The sequence below is a fragment of the Cyprinus carpio genome, chromosome A3 (genome assembly GCF_018340385.1).
Source record: "Cyprinus carpio isolate SPL01 chromosome A3, ASM1834038v1, whole genome shotgun sequence".
NCBI classification, from domain to species: domain Eukaryota; kingdom Metazoa; phylum Chordata; class Actinopteri; order Cypriniformes; family Cyprinidae; genus Cyprinus; species Cyprinus carpio.
The window spans coordinates 16,818,498-16,840,845 of record NC_056574.1 but is presented as its reverse complement, the minus strand read 5'-3'; the positions used below and the strand labels follow the sequence as shown (position 1 = coordinate 16,840,845).

The 22,348-nt window shown below is 35.7% G+C and overlaps 1 protein-coding gene across 4 annotated transcripts in view; it reads right to left on the bottom strand.

Annotated features, from left to right (window-relative positions):
* The window catches only part of LOC109046170 (protein ELFN1-like), a 93,494-nt gene extending 71,450 nt beyond the window's left edge, over window positions 1-22,044 (bottom strand). For 2 of the 4 annotated variants that reach the window (XM_042721051.1, XM_042721048.1), the window contains exon 1: window positions 21,536-22,044. The gene's annotated coding sequence lies outside the window, so the exon portion shown is untranslated. The other 2 variants (XM_042721056.1, XM_042721064.1) reach the window with 2 other exon arrangements.
* Between the last annotated feature and the right edge of the window lie 304 nt (window positions 22,045-22,348).

The following is a 22,348-nucleotide window of genomic DNA, read 5'->3' as shown; positions in this document are numbered from 1 at the left end:
TATTAAACTAAAATGAAGAATTACTAAAAAAAATAATAAGATGCCCCCTGACATGTGTGTAAATTCTATTATAAAAATTCATTCTTGAAGTACTACTTTATTTTTGCAGTTTGAACAAGCAGAAACCCTCACACTGTGCGTTCTCCACTTCATAAAAAGGATGGGTGGACTACAATACAACTGAAAACTATGTTTTCACTGAACATATAGTAGTATTATGAAAAATACTGCACTCATAGCACAAGACTATTTAAAAACAGCAAGAAAACAGGCAAAGATAAGTCTGCAAGTTTACAATGTTTTTTTTTTTTTTTTTTTTCACAATGTAATATTTTTAAATTATCTTAATTTGAGGATTTTCCTCAGCAAATATTAATATATGGGTAACTTTACAATAAGGTTCAATTTGCAATTTGTTAACAAATGAATGCATTAGCTATCTAACAAACAAAAATGAAACTTGTCTTCATTTACTCTACCTGATGTTGTACTAAACCTGTATGACTTTATTTTTGATCTGTTGAACGTTTAAATAAATAAATACAATTAAAGTCAATGGGAACTGAAACTGTCTGGTTACCAACATTCTTCAAAATCTCTTCTTTTATGTTCCACAGAAGAAAGAAATTAATACAGGTTTGGAAAAAAACTTAAGAGTAAATAAATGGTGACAGAATTTTCATTTTTTGGGTGAACTACCCCTTTAATATAGGTTACTGTTTATTTATAAATATTGGTTAGTATTAATTCATGTTCATTCATAATATATAAACTTGTGCTAAATTACAATGTTAAAATGTATAAGTAGGTATATGAAACAATAAATGTTGTTATGTTAGCTATTGGAATAAATAATGCCTTGAACTAATGAATTGAACATATTGTAAAGCCTTGCTATCATTAGTTCATTAGTTCAAGCCTTGCAGATATAAATTCAATTAATTCAGTTTAATAAATGACATATCACAAATAAATTAGTGCTTGCTTGACAGCCCTAATTCAACTTCACAGGAGAAATTCCATTTCCCCCATCACATGTGCATTTATAAAGAGTCATGACTGACACAGAGGAGTCACGGTTCATGACAGCTTTTAATAGAACAGCACAAGTACATCACAGTGAGTGCGGCAGATGTATGTTACGCATGAAGAGAGGAGCAGCGGCAGCCTCAGGGATGCGGTTCCAGCCACGTAGATACTGTATGTGTAAAAGGTTCTGTCGCCTCTGATCAGATAACGCCAGCTGCTGATGCCTCCAGCTCTGTTCTCAGACCTGCCCTGATCCTCTTTTCTTCCTGAACTTCCAGTACGAACCGTGCACTTCGAGCATGACAAATAATGGATTACGGGGATTAGAGGTAAACGAACATGAGAAGCACCATATGTTTTGAACCTCCGCCTGACCTAGATGTATGTGCATGCGAAGGAGAGATAAAGCCACAAGTGCGCGCATGTTGCCAGTTGTGATGATGGGGCAAACCAAGAGAAGGTGGCACTGGCTACCGTGTTTGTGATTGGCCGTGCTTCGGCGGGAAGCTAGAATTCATTTACGAAAGATAATTGTACATTTACGGAGGGGTTGGAAGAGGCAGTGAAAGGCAATAAAAGAATGAGTCGACATCACCATGCACAAATGGGGAGGCTAATGAGGACGGTGATCAGGACTAAATGAATCCAATTAAGAAGTTGTTATTCTCAGACCTCATGAATCTCTGTGTATTCCTCAGGGATTTACGGTCACCCTGTGAAGGAAACATGGACAATCGGTCCAACCCTCTCGGTTCTAATTGAAACATGTGGCCATCCTTCTCTGGACAGTCTAGAGTATTAAAAGGAGCCAACAAAGCGAAGTGTCTAAGGCCGCCAGGCCCCTGGGATTGGCGGTAAGAAAACGATGGGATTACCCAGGGATTAAGAAACGATAAGTATGGAAACAAAAACACTTTAAGAAGACACTCTTATTTTACCGTGCCAAGTTTGAAAGCAGACAATAAAGTTCTTCAGTGCAACCCCTGTGGGAATGAATGGCTTATAAACGGAGAATAATAGCAGAAGAACTGGCCACTGCAGGACTCTGATGAGCAGGAAAGACGAGAGGAGAAAGAATAATCTCAATAATATATATATATATATATATATATATATATATATATATATATATATATATATATATATATATATATATATATATATATATGTGTGTGTATATTTTTTTCAAACAGGTTTCTAAGGTGGCAAAATACTTCCTTCATTTCCTATTTCCTATACTAGGCTGGTAAGGATGCTCATATGCTTATACCAGTGTATATAAGTGCCACAAATCTACAGTCTTTACATTTTTTTCAGGCAAATCCTCTTAAAAATTAATTACTTACAGTTGTCTCTGTATATCGAGAAAGAATCTTAACATCAAAGAGATTGCACACTTTAGATTTAATAGCAAATCAGCTGCAAATAATTTGTAATTGTCATTTAGCTCTTAAAGTCTATTCTAATGCCAGTTTATTCTGGACGGGATGATCCTTTGCTTAATTCCAGAAGGTAGGAGTGTGAGCATACAATGGGACAAGGGAGACGAATCCTTCCTGATGCCGCTAGGCTTCCTTTTACACCTCTCAGTGTAGGTGTCCATAATAGCTGGAAAATAGTAATGGACTCTTTTACAACTGGCTGCAGGGCCCTTCTGTTTGAAGTGGATGGGTTCACACCAGACAGTAATGCAGGAGGTCAGGATACACAGTAAGCAAACATCTTTAAAATTGGGTGTTGGTAATATCATTTTATGATTTTTAATGTTTCCAAGTTTGCATTTATTTGGTCAAAAATACAGTGGAACAGTAATACTGTAAAAATATTACTTCAATTTAAAACATCTGTTGTCTATTTGAGTATATTTAACATGTCATTTATTCCTATGATATTTTGTGAAAACCAAAAAGGATTTTTTTTTTTAATAGACAGTTCAATAGAACAAAAATTCTGTAAAAATAAAAAAGTCTTTACTGTCACTTTTGATTAATTTAATGTGTTGATGAATAAAAGTATAAATTTTAAAACAATTATAACATATGCTGACGCCACACTTTGGGGAGAAAAAGTTTTTGTTATGAGTTATGTTTTTAACATACATTTTACTGAACCTTGTTAAATTTATGATTAAAGAAAGGACAAAAATAACTATTTGACTCATATTATTGTATATTTTCTCAAGTTCATGTAGTTTGTTTACATTTTTAGTGTAAAACAAGAAGAAAAAAAATCTTTTTTTGTTTTCTTTTTTTTCAGTGCAGGGATGCTGGTAATGAGGGATTCTGTGAAGCAGATGAGGATTTGGGCAAGTGGTGGCTGGAAAGAGACAGCCGAGTGCACGAAGTGGAGAAAAATGGGGAAAACAACATGCATGGAGCTAGTTAGTCGAGACCCTTGGTGATTTGTTGAGTCTAAAGGCCCCACAGCTGCAGGTGTGTCACTCTAAAGGAGGGTCAACCGGGTGTAACTCACACGGCTAGAGAGGCTTATCTTAATTCTGAAGGCAAGAAAATCTAAGATCCCATTCACGCATAGTCCCTCTAATCAATGTGGACAGGTAATTCAGATGAGAGCAGGAGAGAGCTTACTGCTTTCAGCTCAGTGCTGCTGCATGGCAACTGCAAGACACACACATACATCTATACCCGCAGCAATTTAATCAAACGCACTTAGAGCAGGCAATAACAACAGGTATTATGTAACATAATCATCCACATGAGCCAGGGCTGAGATTACTAATAACATGAAGTGATGAGCAGAACTGTGTTTAAATACCCCTATATTCACTCCCTAATTGTTCTAACCTGCCCGAGATCTTCGCAGAGAAACCCCTGTGAAAACATACCCACAGCTCTTTGGCATGTAGTGCGGGAAACCGAGAATGACTCAAAAGAACTGAAAGCATTTGGGGAGGATTCGTAAATGAATCCCTCCAAAAGAAAAGACAACAAGCGTATTTGTTTCTGACTTTTGGCGCATGCAGTGGAATTCCATTAGATGAGTCATATGCATACAGTATCTCTCCATTACGGTCATCAATTGTGGAATGAGCAGGTGGTTTACTGTAGTGTGTAACGCAGCATGCAGGCCAGAGTCTGGGGTTTTTCACCTGCTGCTGGCTGCTCTCCAGCCTCTGCTGAGACTCAGTGCTCTAGTTCCCTGATCGTCTGCTGCAGAAAACACACCACACCAGTCCTGATGGGGCTAGTTCTCACATTGTTTACTCCAGCATCTATGTTATATCATAGCGATGTATTTATTTTTTAATATAAATTTTAATTCTATATCTGCACATACTTTTTAGTCTTAGCTAAAAAAAAAAGAAAAAAAAAAGGTACTTTTGAACGCTTTCATTGGTATTGTCCCGGAAAAGAGGCAGGCATAGTTCATTGAACACAAGTTCATCTTTTGTGAGATATTGGAGCATGTTGTCATACTACATGGGGCAAGTTGTCACATTAAACAGCCTATAATAATATTTCAGACAAATTTCAAACGTTAAACAATTATGAAACACAAAACAATTCAAGCAAAAATAGTGAACATACAAAAATACTACAAAAGCCAAAAAAGGGAGAGAAAAAAAAACAACCACTTAAGCTTTCTGAAAAAAAAAACATAAATTAAGTAAATAATCTATTTAATAAATACATAACATTTAAAACATCTGTCAGAATTAAAAGGGAAGAAAAGGTAATATATATATATATATATATATATATATATATATATATATATATATATATATATATATATATATATATTATTATTATTATTATATATATATTATTATTATTATTTTTCTTAGGCAAGGATGCATTTTACAAAAGTAACCTTTTTTTGTAAGAATCAAAATGTCTTTACTATTTCAAATAAATGCTGTTCTTTTGAACTTTCTAATAATCTGGGGAAAAGTATCAGTTTCCACAAAAAATATTGAGCATTACAGCTGTTTTTAACATTGATAATAATAATAATAATAATAATAATAATAATAATAATAATAATAATAATAATAATAATAATAATAATAATAATAATAATAATAAATGTTTTTGAGCAGCAAATCAGTATATAAGAATGATTTCTGAAGGATCATGTGACACTGGAGATGCTTGACTGATTAAACAGACACTATTGGAAGAGAGCTGAACTGGATGATGACATCACTGAATCATCACTGAACTGACTTTAGCTGAAAAATAAATAAAGGTGACTTGACTTGACTTGACTGAAAACTGGAGTAATGATGCTGAAAATTCAGCTTTACATCACAGGAATTAATTTGATTTTATACAAATATTAAAATAGAAAACAGTTATTTTAAGTTGTTATAATATTTCCCAATATTACTGTTTTTATTCTATTTTGACCAAATAAGTACAGCCTTGTTCAGCATAAGAGCCTTATTTAGTTCAAAGGATGAAACACTCAAAAATGTAATGAAGGGATTTTGAACCAGATGTTTTAAGCTAACATGCAAAGCCTACAAAAGTAGAGAAAACAAGCATTTGTGTAATTAGACTTTTGACTCAAAACCTCAGTTACTGAACTACAGTCTTTGTGACAACTTACAATCCTCTGTGACAACTAGCCCCACTCTCCCCTACAACATGCTGTGAAGGAAGCTACAAAAGAAAGCAATGGTTTGGTAAGATCTGCAACAGTTGCTTCTATATCTTAATACAAAACACAGCAAATCTAATCTGCCGTTGAGAAATATAACAGGCACAAATGTTTTAAATTCTTAAGCAGCTCTCAAAAATGCTTCTGCTCCTTTTTGCATCAAAACTCCAAATTACAAAATGTAAAAATTTTAAAATCCAATGAGCCGTGGCACTGTTAAATATCCACAGGCTAACTAAAGCAGAAGTAAAGCAGAAAGGTACTTTTCCGACTTTCCCTTTGATATACCATGCTCTCCAAAACTTCTACCAGGGGTCATAGGACATCTGTGTGCAGGATGTCACGTAATGCAACGTTTTGACTTTGACTTCATTATTCATCAGCAAAGGCAAGGTTCTCCAGGCAACTGAGCTTCCATTCATGCCTGTTTTTTTACCCCATTATCCAAACAGACCAAGCAAGAATAGATCAACTCCAGAGGTCATAGCAATCTGCATTTTATTGTCTTACACACTAACCATTAATGTTACCTCTGAGCAGAGCAGAGATCTGCTACAGCGTGAGGTTTTGAGAGCGAGAGGGGTGTGAACAGATGTGGTGTAGAGCGAAAATGTGGGTGTGAGAGGGGGAGGTGTAATCTGGGGGCACTGCCAGCGTCTTACACTAGAACTATGCACCTGCTGCCAAAATGTGTTGTCCACACACATATTCAAGCAAAATAGCACATGGAACCATAGAAAACTGTCTGGCTTTCTTAAATTTTCAAAAACATAAACAGATACAGTATGCTTTGCAGAATGATGATAACTTAATATGACAGACACAGATTTTTAAATGCACCTAAAGGTCTGCCCCAAATCCAATTTGGGGGGGTTGGGTAAATGATTAAATGACTCACATATTAATTAATAAGCTTTTTGTTTTTTGCCTTTATTGGATTGAACAGTGTAGTGATTACAAAAAGCAATGGGAGGAGAGAGGGGAACAATATCAGGAAATGACCTCAAGCCAAGACTCAAACTTGGGTCACCCGAAGCACTACTGCACCATACAGTATGTCGAATCAGTGTCTGTTACATAAAAAAAAAACAGTCAACGTAAAACGTAAAATGCTAAATAATCCCCACCACTAAAAATGTGTGCTACAAACCAGCGTGGTTTATAACAGCTTGTTCACAAATATTCTACACTTTCAGAATTCGTAGTTGCACTGAATTGTTTCTCTCCCACTGGGCGTAATGCTCCCTTGTCAATACGAGACGAAATGTTATGAATTAACATTTCCATTAAGTGTATTAATGATGTCCTGGTGAGAGCAGTGCACTGTATTGATTTCCATTAAAAAAAGAACAAACAAAAAAATCTAAATAAAAGCGAGGATTAAAATCAAAAGTGAAATCGGTAAATACTTCTGTTCTTATATATAACTAGTTCATGAAACATTTTTTTCATATACTTCAGCCTGACTCTGAATGTCATCACACAGGCCATATTTCTGTTTCAATCCAGAGAGAATAATGTTTCTCAGATGAATTTATGATTAAATGGTGACAGTCCAATGGGAGAGTTAACAAGAAAGCAGGGAGGGAAACTTCAAGAAGTGAGTATATGATAAAAGTTTTATACGTCACTCAACTCAACTTAATTTTCTGCCCAGCTGATTTGGTGTAAACAGAGGTAATATGTAAGCTATGTGACTTCAGAGAGCACGTCCTTCAGAAAGCACCCTTGTGCTTCTTCACAGGTTAGAGGGAGGAGCTCCTGGTCCATCTCTTGAGGGAACATCTGACAGAAAGCTTTTTGCATATTTAACCAGGACTTTGGTCCGCTGTTGACATGAATCCTGCTTTTTCACCATGCTCTTATCAGCACATTCCCTCACTGGGACACACCACTTCATGTTGGGATACAGAGAGGCCAAGTCAAGAAAGCATGTTTGTGTTTTTTATAAATATATTTAATATGATGAAACCAGCATTGGCTCGACTGAGGCTCATACCGTTGGAGGAGCAATGTGAGTAATGAGAGGTGAAAGATACAACTGCTCTAATTAAAAGAACACAGGAAAAAGGCATTAACCTCCAGAGATAAGCATTTAAGCATGAAAAATACGATCAGACAGTTAGGGATCCAGTTGTTTGTATAAAAAAATATAAAAAAAAATAAAAATCCCTTTTTCACTCAAGGAGATATTCCCCACTGTTTTGAATGTTGGTAATGTAGATTTCTATGGTGGTCAGAAGAGATTAGAGTTTTTAATCAGAGTCAGATCTTATTGGAATATCAAATAGAAATAATTGGATTTTCCGCCTTTTTATAACATGATTAATGTGCCCAGCCCTCGTGGTTTTAAGCAGCCAGGTGCCTTAAGAGGCTCTGCTCTTTGGGTATTTTAACCAACATGCTTCACTCTCACGGGTGGAGAGGAGCAGTAAAAGTCAGACTCATAACAAATAAGGTTGACAGTGTATGAACTGAGTAGGCTGATTAATTCAAAGGTCATAAGTCATAGCTATTCTGGTGAATTGTGTAATGTTAATCAAATAAGATTGGGTTTGGTTTGCCTCAGGAAGAAGAGCACTTCTGTTATTGCTTGGCCGATTACCTGAGCACATCCTTGGAGGGATTCATAGATTCAGTTATTACATTTAGGAAATTTGAATGAATGAAAGAAGGGGGTAGGGTTTGTTGGGAGTGGGGAGGATAGACAAGGCAATGAATTTCTTACTGTGAAAGTAAGAGTAAGCAAACTGCATCGTCTTTGCTTACTATGTAAGCAAATGGCACTTTCCACAATTATGGCACAAAATATAGCTTGGAAAAAAAAAATTAAACATGCTTTTTATGTAATATAGGATTTTTTTTTCATGTTTTTAAAATTTACCATTATTGTTATAGTTAATAAGTTATAAACAAAAAATAGTAAGCATCAAATTTAATAATCTAATGCAGATTATAAGTTTTTCATAAACATCACATAAACAATCATAAATATTATACATTAATAATTTCTTTATACATTTTAACTGAATATAAGTTCAAACGATTGTTAAAATGACATTATTATATGATATTCATCAATTGATTCGATAAAAAAGGCACAGACCTCTAAAGTGGGAGAGGTCATAAAAAAGGGATACCAGTTCGTACCCTATTTGTAGAAAGTGCCAAAAACTGATGTTTGCAAAGACTCAAAATTGTTCTATAATTACTTTTTCTGTACAAGCACAAAATGTTGAGGCTAACATAAAGCATTTCCTAGTAGCTGTTTTTTATGCATTCATGATATCAAGCAAAAAAAAGAGAATTAGACAATGATTCACTAAATTAAATTCCAAAGGCCTTTAAGAAAGACTACACTTTTGGCCAAGGCATAGCCTTCCCATTTAAGGCCAACAGTAACATCCATACTTGATCCACTACTATCTGCTCCAATATTAAGAGCCTTTATTCACAGACTTACACCGTCTTATGTTTTTTGGAAAGCACCAGAGCACCTCATTTCATTGATTGGCCTTTATAACCATGCATGTTAAATATTGCATTACTAATCAATCTACACTTTAAAAGCCTCAATTGAGAATGGCTTGATCATTTAGTATTCATGAAAACACTTTTTATTTTATTTCATGATACACAAACAGACATTTACTAACAATGGACTTTCACAAAAAGAAATAGATATAAAATTACGCAGGAATATCCTGCTTTACCTGCATCTGATCTCTATTAAACTGGAGTGTGCCTCTCTTCACAGCTTTAAATCTACGGGACATTTTAACAGCATGTACACTTCCTCCACGTCTCTGTAAAAGCGATAGGATCGAGTGGAAGTAAATACCCACTGCACGGTCTGATCACGTTCTACTTTCCCCTGCTTTTCTACTCAAGCAAGGCCCAGAGGACATGTTCTCACGTCTTAAACTCTGTTACTGCTTTCTGGCTCAGGTGGTCCAGCGCTGAAGTGAGAAGCTGTAATTGGCACGCAGTGCTTCCGTGAATATCCATATTTATCTTCAGGATAACACCTCACGCGCGCTGCAATCTCCAATCCCATGAGGAGACAATGCTTTTCCCACTCTCTCTTTCTCTCTGTATCTACAGTATCTCTCTCTCCCTTATAATCTTTTCCCATCTTCACAATAGGTAATCAGTGGGTCATTCTGATTGGCTCTGAAAGCCGTCCCTGGTTAATGAGAAGCAGAGGGCATGTGTGTAAGGAGACAACAGGTGGAGCGTCAGTCTCACGTGCTGCAGCTGGAGAGGCACCTCTGTATCTACCAGCTGTCGGGCCTGGATAATAATCATTAAAACCGCAGGCCTGCAAATCATCTTCATACAACACGAGCAAGGCTGCCATGAAGGACTCGCGTAATATCACCTCATTTGGCGAGAATGTTTTGACACAAAAACGTGGGATGGGTTTTGATCATTTTGCGGCATCACCATTTCGGAATGACATGCCAACGTAATTATTAAAATCCACATGGCCTTTGGCTAAGCATGTGAACAGACGGGGAAGAAACGATGGTTGAATGAATGTCACAGTGTAATCTGAATTGGGATGCCGTAAAAGGCTTTCTTTAAGCTTGGCATGCAGTGAGGTCAAATTTATAAATAAAAATATACTGAGACTAAATTGATTTAATTCAGTAGGTGGTGCTGTGTGAAGTTGTTGCCCTGAAAGCCCAATGCTACGTCAACCTTCATTAGGCTGCAATCCATCATCATAGGATTGGCCGCTTTGCAGAAATGACTAGGCAGAGGTCTATATGGCTGGGACCACTCACGGCAAAATAACAAGAGACAAAGACAAACCCTATTTAAAAGGCTGCAAAATAATCTGTAGCATTTTGCTGTTTCGTTTCACCTTTTCCCCAAACGGGTCTAAGAAAAGACCATAGGAAAGAAAAATCGCCAGTGAGATCTCTTTAATACCCCAATTGTTTCTACAAGACAACAATGAGATTAAATCGAGAAGAAATGCTCGCGTTTCCTTCTTGTGAGATTTTTCTCCTGATTTTTCTCACGCATGTCTCCTCTGGAGTTTCAAAGGAGATAGCAACAATGTCACTGTGATTAGATTTGCCAAGATATAAACTCCAACATCTTTCATCAAATTCTTCCGAGATCAAATTATCTGAGCTGTGTTATCTGATTCATTTTGCAATGCTATACTCTTACTCTGTCAAATGCAACTCATTTGTTTCTCAGAACTTAACAACAAAGATGGCCTGGGGATAATATGAGAGAGCTGTAATGAAAAAAGTTAAATACATGTGTATATTTGTAAAATTGTTTGTAAAATATGTAAAAAAACACACACACACACACACACACACACACACACATATAGATAGATCTATATTACATCTACTTCTGGGATGTCCTTGGATGGACTCTCCGATAAACTCGTACTGTGCTTACTAAATGACCCAATAATTAATGCAATCAAGATGTCTGCCTCCAATTCAAGAGTCTCTAAGTATCTGTAAAAATCTGGATGTGATACTAAAGCAGATTGTCACACCAGCAGGCTAATATCAAGCCACCAGCTCATTATTGAACCAATATGGAGCTTAAAGCTTTCAAGAATAATGTAGTCATATCCAGGTGCATGTAAACCTTGAATGAATGAAATTCATGCTAATAGTGGGCCTGAGCAAATAGAGGTCCCATCCACTGTGCGGTGAGAGAGACTAATTAGAACGTTAGCATACAGCGTAGCCAACACTCTGTGTGAATATTGGCACATTTTTAATAAGTAGATGGTAGTACTGTATGTTTTCCGGCAACTTCAGAGACAGTTTCTATGGTAACTGTGCTCTTTCTCTCTGCACTGCAAGGGAATATGAGTTGATTTCACAAAGGTTTCAAATGAAAGTAATGGTCTTTAATCACATGACCTCTTAAATAGGCATCAGATAAATTATGTAAAACAACCCCAAGCCCTTAATTATGGACAGATGCTTGCAGTGAGGTAAGTACAATGCCTGGGCAAGCCAAAAGTGAAATTTATGGTCCATCATGGCAGAAATGCTTAGAGGCCCTTAAAATCTGATGCCTTAAAACCCGTCTTGGCAGCTGGTGCAATCTGTAGTCAATAGAATTAAAAGACATTTTACTTAATTATCTCCTGGACTTTGAACATCCATATGGGGTCCTTAATGATATTTGAAAAAAACAGGGATCAATATTGCACATTAGCAAGATATTGGTCATAGAAGTCATTCCCATTTGGCTTTGTCACGTTCTGGTGCTCTTTGGACATAATATGTATTAACAGTGGCAGGTCCTTGTTGATTGTCTAGTCACATCCAGCATCAGAAATACTCCAAATGCCTGTTAGGAATCCCCAGTCTCCATTGAAATTCTTCCCCTCTGTTAAGTGTCAAAGCTATTTTACTAAACCAGGAAATGGACAGATGGTTGAAAGAGTATAATTGAAAATGTTTCCTCAAACTGTGCCATTTTTTTAAATTTTTTTTTGAAGAGGTAACATTGTCCAGTTAAATAAGGAATGTGAGTATGTCATCTCAACTGGGTAAAGAGGTTCTCTAGAACAATCTAGATGAAAAAAAAATATTTAAAAGGTGCAGAGTTTATAAAAATGTCCACTTTGTTTTCATGCTGGTGTCGTATGATTTTTTTTACTTTTTTAAACTTTTACACACCTTTTAAAGTTTTGATTGAGGCTAATAACTCAATTTCAATAAAAAGAAAGAAAGAAAGAAAGAAAGAAAGAAAGAAAGAAAGAAAGAAAGAAAGAAAGAAAGAAAGAAAGAAAGAAAGAAAGAAAGCTATCATTTACTCACCCTTCTATCGTTTCACACCTGTATGACTTTCTTTTTTCTGTGGAACATGAAAACCAAACAATCTTGGTAAACCATTGACTTCTATAGCATGAAAAAAAATCTAATTTTTCAGATATTTCTAAAAACATCTTTTATGTTCCACAGAAGAAATTAATTGACACAGTTGCTGGAACAACATGAGAGTGAGTAAATTTTTGGGTGAACTATCCCTTTAAATGTCCTATGTTGGAACAATCACCTAACATAATCATTATTTCTATATTTGCAAAAAAATAAAAATAAAATAAGTACATGTATGTGTATTTAATTAGTTGTATACATGAATAGTATTTTAATGTATTTGTTAATAAATACATCATAGACCCAAATGTTAACCCAACTGACCAACATTACACATTTATTCATCTGCCACCATCTTTGTATTTGAAGTTCAAGTTTTGTATAAATATCCCGGGGGGCAACTGACAAAAAAACATGTGGTCTCAAAAGGATGGAAAATATTTGATTTCTTCTGGTAAATGCCATTGTTTGGAAAGTGCACAGTTCACGCTACCAGCGTGCTTGAATTAGGACCGACAACCTGCCTGACTCTATTCTTTGTGTTGTTGTCTGAGAATAACATTCTCCCATATACTCCTCACCAGGGACAAGAGAAGTCTGTCAGAAATAAAAGAAGGTGCTCTCTGTGCACGATATGGCTCTACATATGGATAATTTGCCCCGCCGATTCAATTGGGGGATTGATGGGGGGTCCGATGGAACAGAGAGGAACTGGAAGAGTGGACTGTTTGAATTGTCATGTGGCGGCATGAAGTATTATTTACTGTGATGAACAAGCCACACAGTCAGATTATAAATGAGCTTTTCCCCAGGAGAGGGTAAACAGTGACACACTTGACACAAAGACAGACATGGTGTTTGCTTTCGCAGCTTTTTCCTCCTTTACAGCCATATGTACGGTGCCACACGATGAATGATATCACCTTTGTTTTCTCATTTCATTTCCTCAGAGATATCCTCAGACTTTTGTCAGTTTTCAGAATATCCCATCTGTTTGAATTGTCTTCGGTGAGCAGACGAATACATTAATCAGATCTGCAAGTATGAGACAGTTTAAGTTTTTTTTTTTTTTTTTTTTTTTTTGCTTTTTTCCCCCTTCCAGAGGCCAGAAGCATTCTCTACCAGATGGTAGTTTGGCTGTCTCCATGTACCCGTACCTGTTTCTCAATTTATTTCTACAGTTTCTTTCTCAACACATTTCTAATATCACATCCTATTCTGTCCCACTAGGCAATAAATCAAATCTTGAAACGTGATAAACAAAAAGTTGCAATAGTTTTCAGCTTGATTGCAGAAGTATTTGACACATTCATTTTGTCCACAGAGATTTTAAACTATTGCTTAATAGATCGTTCTAGCCATGAACTAAACCAACCAGCTGTGAGATGAGTCATGATATTATAACATTTTATTTGAAGCAAAGAGTATTTGAAAAAGGTACATGGTGCAAGAACTGTGCACTTTTACAGGGCAATGAAATACACAGCTAATAAAGCACTCTGACTGACGTACTCAAATTAAAACATCACAAAAAATATTGAACTAGTCATTGATTCACTGTATAAAATCACTGATCATTAAATCCAATATATTTTTTTAAAAATCCAGTATATACTATAATATATACAATATATAAAATCCAATATATTTAAAAAGAATATTCAAAAATATGTACTTTTCACAAAGCTACATGGAATTGGGTGGCCACTGCTTAACTATTTGGTGCACATTTTATGGTAAAAGTGGCTTCCCTGATTGGTGGATCAAAGGAGGTTCTCTACTTTGGATTATGGGTAGTGTAGTTTTTCACCAGGGAATCTAGGGAATTTGATGTTAAACACTTTTTAGCAATCACTCCGATAAAATCATTTTATTTTTATCAAAAATGATTTTATTTATGAAAAAATTGAATAGGATGGGAGATTTCTATCATTATCACCAATATCAACATCAAAACTATCATTTTTGCTATTATCATAATTAGAATTTACAAACACACATACTTCTTTAGATTATTTTTAAATACATATTTGACTAGTAAATTCTCTCACGGAACTAAAAACATGGTATTCACAAGCAGTGAAACTTCATTCACAGAAAGATTTGATAGAATGTAGAAACATAAAGTATTGACCATGGTCAGAGTACTAGTGGCCTTGTGTGTCACAGTGAGGAACCACCTGAGGACAGGAAGCTCTCTCTTCCAGCCAAAAAGACTTATTAAGAACTGCACATGGAATCTACAGGAGCACACTACTGGACTCACGTATTATATTGAGAATCCACCCTGAAAGACACTTGCACAGTATTATTTTGGCTCTGGAACATAATCATTGCACAGGCCTTGTATTTTCAATGTGAACTAATTACAGTGATTGCAATATGGACATTTCAGTTAATAGGAAGCAATTTTACAATGTGTGTGTGTGTGTGTGAAGAATATGCAAGCGTCAGCTCTTGTTTGACATGCAGGGTGATCAAGAATATTGATCCTGTTAAATACAATGACACTGTGATGTAACCCTGATTAAAATTTAGCCATCATACTAATAGGATTTTAGATACATTTCTTATTTTTATCAAATAATGGAAACCATGAAACTGTACACTACTATTTAGAAATAAATACTAAGTACTTTAAATGCTTTTATTTAGATTTTTTTTATTTTTTTGGTATGTAGTGTTTAAATGTAAGTATATTTTAAAAGTAATGTTTTTTTTTAGTAAGATTTTTTTTTTTTTAAAGAATTCTCTTCTGCTCATCTAGCCTGCATTTATTTGACCCAAAATACAACAAAAGCAGTAATATTGTGATTTTTTTTTCATGAACCTCAGATAAATGCTGATTTTTTTATTTTTCTATTCATCGAGGAATCTTGATTTCTTTTTTTAAATATTAATAATTATTAACTGTTTTAAATATTATTAATAATATATATCATTTCATTTTAATTTGTTCCCAAAATCACAACTTGTCTTAGGCTTTGTTTTACATCACATGAACCTATTTTATCGATGGACCAATGGTTTATGATTATACTGACCTCATAACCCTAAAAGCACGGCATTCTGATTGATATCTACACTGAATGCATATCTAGAGAGAGAGAGAACTCTCTGAGGAGAGTGGCTGCCCGCTCAAAAACTCAATCAATAAAAGAACCTCTGAAGTGAGCATTGACAAACCTGTTATGTATCACCAGCTTTAATGGATTCTCATGCATAGGATATTCATCAAGTCAGGGTGAAGGCCTGCAGGTGTACAGCCATGCTACTCTCGACCTCTAATTACTTTGCAGGAGGGATGACGAAGACTAAAGAAGGGTATAATGTTCAATATCCCTTATACTCTCGAATGTGGAGCCTGATCACTAAAGGATTTGCCCATAATAAGAGTGCTGGCAGCAAACAGCATAGTAATTTCTAGCAATGGATATTAATACAACGTTTTTAAAAAATGGTGCAGTTCAAGAGATATTTCAACCTCATCTCAGTGTATGGGTTAAAGACATATAAGCGTTAATGACTGCCGTAAAACATTATAACATATTGTCTTTAAACTTTGAACACATATGACTGTACACATCTTTTTTTTTTTTTCTGCATGTATAGGCTGCACCACGTGATGTTTTAAAAACAAAATTTTTTTTTAGAATAATACAAAATAATCATCAAAAATGAACCAATGTAAACCAAAATAAACCAACAAAATATAAAAATGAAATTTAAATTAAAAATTAAAATTCGTTGAAATTATCAACAGAACAAATGTCATTGTCAATTTATTGAAAAAATATATATTTTGAAAAATGAAAAATGTCAGCTTGACTGATTTAGTTATTACTGTTTGATTTAGTTATATAAGTTACTTAATGGATTTATTTATACTAAAATAGGCATAAAAAGGAGGTTGCTATCATCTTTCAAGTGATATATATCTGAGTAAAATGGCTTCTTGCATGAGAAAAAAAAAGTTGAGCGGGACTTGATTTTGTCCATCAGCAATTGATTGGATTAAAAAAGAAGAAGAAGAAGAAGAAGAAGAAGAAGAAGAAGAAGAAGAAGAAGAAGAAGACTGGTTACTGGAAATACACTTTTGATGTACAGTGGTGGCCAAAATTATTAGAAAACTAGTATTTTCACAAACTAAAAGTACTAGTGAAAATACTAGTGTTCTAATAATTTTGTCCACCACTGTAATTGCAACCAGTTCATGCTGTGAACAAGATTCCGAAATTTCTAACATTCCAGAACACATCTAACTGTAGCATTCACTAACTATAGGCTCTGTAATCGCCAACCATCCCAAAACACTTGTCCCACTTAGTCAACGTTATCTTACTTCATTAGCTTTGAGAGCAATATTTGTGTTTAATACAGTTGCGACTGACAGAGACATCAGTGGCGTTAGAGTTGCAATCTCCAAAGCAAACTCTGCCACGGTGCTTGCGGGGTTAGAATGGGCCATACCGCTAGGTAATCACTAGCCATGTTGTTAATGACTCACACAAGCTACTGATTCAAGGTGAAGCTGTTAATGCCATTTGTGTGCTTTCTAAGAGATACAATCGCAACAACTGTGCAATCTTTGCTTTGTTAAATTGAAATAAAACAGCACTCAAGGGCAAAGGCTGTGAGGACATCGGTTTTCTAATTTCAGCCTTATCTGCAAGTTACAGTCACTTATTTAACACAATGTTAAGGCCCCCGGATGCTCACCAAAACCTCCATTTTCTATTTTCTGAACATTTGCTTCAGATTTTAATTACTTGTCAGTTTCCACACTTAGTCAACACGGTTATCATTACTTCATTAGCTTTGAGAGCAATATTTTGTGTTTAATACAGTTGCGACTGACAGAGACATCAGCGGCGTTAGAGTTGCAATCTCCAAAGCAAAACTCTGCCACGGTGCTTGCGGGTAGAATAGACATGTCCGGTAATCACGCCGCGACGGCGCTAGCCATGTTGTTAATGACTCACAAAAGCTACTGATTCAAGGTGAAGATGTTAATGCCATTTGTGTGCTTTCTAAGAGATACAATCGCAACAACTGTGCAATCTTTGCTTTGTTAAATTGAAATAAAACAGCACTCAAGGGCAAAGGCTTGAGGACATCGGTTTTTCTAATTTCAGCTCTTTCAACCATTAATATAATATAATATAAGAATATCTGCAAGTTACAGTCACTTATTTAACACAATGTTAAGGCCCCCGGATGCTCACCAAAACCTCCATTTTCTATTTTCTGAACATTTGCTTCAGATTTTAATTACTTGTCAGTTTCAAGCTGTCCCAAGGCCTAACACTTGCTGTCAGCTTCCAGTCAGTCCCTCCCAACACGGCAATGCATTACTGCCAAAAGGTATTGTGTTCAGGATAAGAACAGTAAAAGAGAATCTTAACTTATACGGGAATGAATTATTGCCTTAGGGTATTGTGTTCAGCCCTCGAGCATTCAGGTATAGTAAAAACCTTTGTTTGCTACAAGACATATCCAGCTGCTAATGTGCTTTGAAGCGCAAGGGACATTGCCACAGGCTTACAGCATCTCCATCAATTTAAAATCAAAAGGCTGCCGTCTCAATGTGTAAACAAGAAACATCTATCAAAAGTACATACTTCATACCACAACGAATCAAAGCCCAATATGCCACTTCAGTGCAACAGCCTCTCAAGAGTGTTCAGGACCACGGACAGCCCCTCGTTTGCTATTCAACCTCTGCCGCCTCACTTCCAGTCTCATCTAGTTATGTCACATTCCTGCATCAAACCAATGCTGTTTATTGTAGAAACACCTTTTATTAGTATAATATCAACTATGTGCTTCCCTGTAAATTTTCTAAAATACAGGCACAAAACTGGTATTCTACAAAGAATCTAGATCTAGAATCATAGGAATATTATAAATAATCTAGAAATATGATATAGAAAGTACACTACTTTTTGCAAAGTTTCAGTTAATTATTTTTTTTTCATACATATATATATATATGTCAGCGTTTGCTAAAATAAAAAATTATCTCTCTCTCTATAATCAAACTGCCTTTGATGTATAAGCTATATAATTTAATAAAAAAATGTTCATGTTTTTGTAAAAAAAACTCTCTAGTATGTATACATACACACACACACACACACACACATATATATATATATATATATATATATATATATATATATATATATATACATATATATATATATATATATAATATATATATATATATATATATATATATATATATATATATATAATTATATATATACAGCTGAAATTGACACAGCAAAAAACAATCCATTTTCAGTATTGATGAAAATATAATTACAAATTGATTGCTATCAATGTTTGCTTCAACTATGCAAATCTTCTCTTTTATTCTCCTCTGTACTTTACTGGATCACTGCGCTCGTCTCTCAGAATGATCCGTTCAGAACTGTCCTTATACATTATCAACACACACTCAGTGGTGCTGTAAAAGCCTTCTACTTCACGTATCACCAACAACTGCACTTGTTCTTTTATGAGTCTATGTATTAAGTGAACACATTGGGGCGGCTACATAATTTATCATTCATTATGCTTTACGTGAGTGCTGCAGGCATAAAGGATGCTTTTTATAAACCAGATAATATATTAATATGAGCGTTGCTTTTCCAACACTGCACATACAGACATGCCATCTTTTCACCCCCATCTTGCCATCTCCCTCTATGACTGTCTATATGTCCGTCTATCCATATCTCTCTCTTTCTCTGTATCCACGGCACGATTGCTCTCTCCTCCACAAAGAGCCTGGCTCAGACACCTTGCATACAAAACAGCTGACTCAATTTTCAAGCTGCATAATCAAGATAAGAGAAATGGAGAGAGAGAGAAGGGGATAGAAGTACACATCTAACAAATGATGTTTTAGTTTTTTGAACCAGCGCAACTCGTCGTGGAATGTTAGGTTATGCTTAAGCACAGCTCTTGAGCTAATCCTCCTGATGAAAGCCGAGAATGATTTGCTGTGTTTTTACCAAATGATTAAAGCGAGGGTGGAGATCCTCAATCTGTCTGTAGCTTTTAATGCAATTCAGTCATTCGGTCATCTATATACAGGTTGTACAGATATACTACTACTGTATATCTTCTAGTGAATGATCTTTCAGCAAAAACACATACATGCACAACATATATATATATATATATATATATATATATATATATATATATATATATATATATATATATATATATATATATATATATATTAAAAAAAATCTTAATGATAGTTATTATACATTGTTACCAAGAAAATCTAGCTTTTTATGCTGGGTGGTCCCTGGGGTTGACTCAGAAGCTGGATGGGGGTCCCTGGGTCTATAAAAGATGAAAACGCCTGCTGCAGATGAATAATAGTCATCATTTTAGGATTCAGCAATACTTTTCAACCTGTTACTGTCAAAACAAAACCGCTGTAAGTCCAAAATGATTTAGTTCCTTAGCACCTTGTTTAAAAAAAAAAAAAAACTCTTATAATCCAAAATTTGGCTTTTAAGAACTCTGAAAGTGATTTATAAGTCTCAAAATACATGCTTTCATTTATCGTAAAAGGTTTGTCCTGACAAATGTGTTTGCGTGTTTTGAGGGGGATAGCTGCTTAACTTACAAGCTGAGACACCGTCACTCCGTTTGCTGAACCAGTTCTTACTGGAATACACTGTTCTGACAGTAGCATGACGGAGAAGCTCTTTTCTTACCATGTGAACTCTGTTACTCGGATGACCTAATATGCTTAGTATTTTTCAGAGGGTGAGTCTCAAAGTATAACTGTACAGTTATGTCAATCAAGGTGAGGAAAATCAATTGCATATCCAATTGGGTGCACATATTTCACAGTTTAAGGCGTGCAGCATTTACATTTCACAGATAACTAGACATTTGCACTGAATCCAAGTCATGTTAAATGGAGCAGCTTTGGTCATTTTCATGTCTTCTCTTTTAAAGCTTTTTAACTCACAGCTGTTTGTAAAGTGTGTTATTTTCTCAATTTCAAGTTTTATTAAAGCACTAAAGATGATTTATGTAATATCTATAAAATTACATATACCAAAGTACGTCTGCGTCATACATTCAATATTAACTCAATTATTATCTCTCTGAATAATTTATTAGACTTCTAGCGTCAAATGATTTCTCAATTTAGCAATCCTAACGTGCAGTCCTCAGAGAGACACTCACTCAGGCACATATTTAATTCAACACTACACACAACTGGTAATAAACCAACTGCATTTTTATAAACAGTAAGAACACTTTCATTGTTGAAATATACTGGAAAACTTTCAGAGCTCTGTCGGCGTAAACGGACACCGTAAGCTCCTAAGCTTATTTGCCATGTACGCGATTCACTAAAATGTAGTAACTGAGGACTGAAGGGGGCGATCAGTTGACAGTTTTACGGCTGAAGGCGAACTCTAGCGGCAAACCAAACCTGACTGCTGTCCAGGGTCCTGAAACCTTCGGCTACATTTCTGGAGACGAAAGCACGAGATATTCAAGCCTGTAACATCTCTAAGTAAGACGCTTTGGAGTTCAACAAGCCCTGAACTAACAGGCATGAGTGTTCACCTGCTTAATCTATCTTAGAATTCCATATATTGCCGCACAAATGCATCATGTCAGTATTTGTCATGTCAAATGATTCCAAAAGAAACGCGCTCACAACTCGAGTGCACATTTGAACGCCGATATACACTCACGCCTTAGTGCAAAACGAAGCGAATTAATGTTCATTTTGAGTCAATGTAGGTTTCACTGTCAAGCTCGACACATCAGTTATACAAGTCACAAGTTATACAAGTCACGCCGAGGCATTTGTTGCAAATACGCGGATGTACAAAAGCCACATGGATAACTTACATGTCTCAGACTACACTTGCGCTCCTTTCATTTCTCGTCCGACAAAACCAACGTTAGAAGCGACGTAGATGCGACATTCCAAAGCATTTCTCACTTACCTCTTTCGCAGAGCGAAGCAAGAGTCTCTCCGTAACCAAACCGGGGTCCCTATGTCACCATGTACCCCCTTGACATTTTCAAAGAGGCAGTAGATATCGGACGAGGGTAAAAAAACACACACACAACAAAATAAAAAAACCAAAACGCGCGCGCACACACACACACACAAGGTTCCTCTTGGCCTCGAAATACAATGAGCTGCAGCTCCTCGCTGCGTCAAGCGCGATCATCAAAGATCCATTAAAGAGCGAGTGATTAATTCAAGGCAGAGCCTTTATGTATTCCGCATAGACAGAGGCATGGCAGAGTAGTTTTGTCTGTCATAAAGCGAGCGACAGCGCCTTATAACTATTTCCAGGCATTTATTAGTTGAGTTGAGGAGCGGGACTAGAGCACTGCTCATCCACAAGTCCAGCTGGGGCAAAGTTAAATCTCATAATAAGATTGTAGGTTACTGCGAGGCTATAAATGGTGTGGGCTCGACACTGAAGGCAAGAGGGCTGTGTGCCACGTGAGAGCACTGTTTAGTTCAAAATGTGAGACGTTAACACATCATCACTGTACGTAGTAAGCATCTAAACTTGCGAGTTTTTTTTTTCGAATTTGTAAATCTACTTAAAGCAGCAAGAGAAGTACATTGGCTATTTAGAATAAAACCTTTGGCACACATTGCCAAATATATTTACGCTGCTGGTCGAGGGATTAATATGCTTATTTTATTCTTTAGCAAAGGTATAGCTATAATAATACCTGTTGTGCGGGCTATTGGGAATTCATTTTTTAAAATACCGGTTTTATTATTTTTTTTTAAA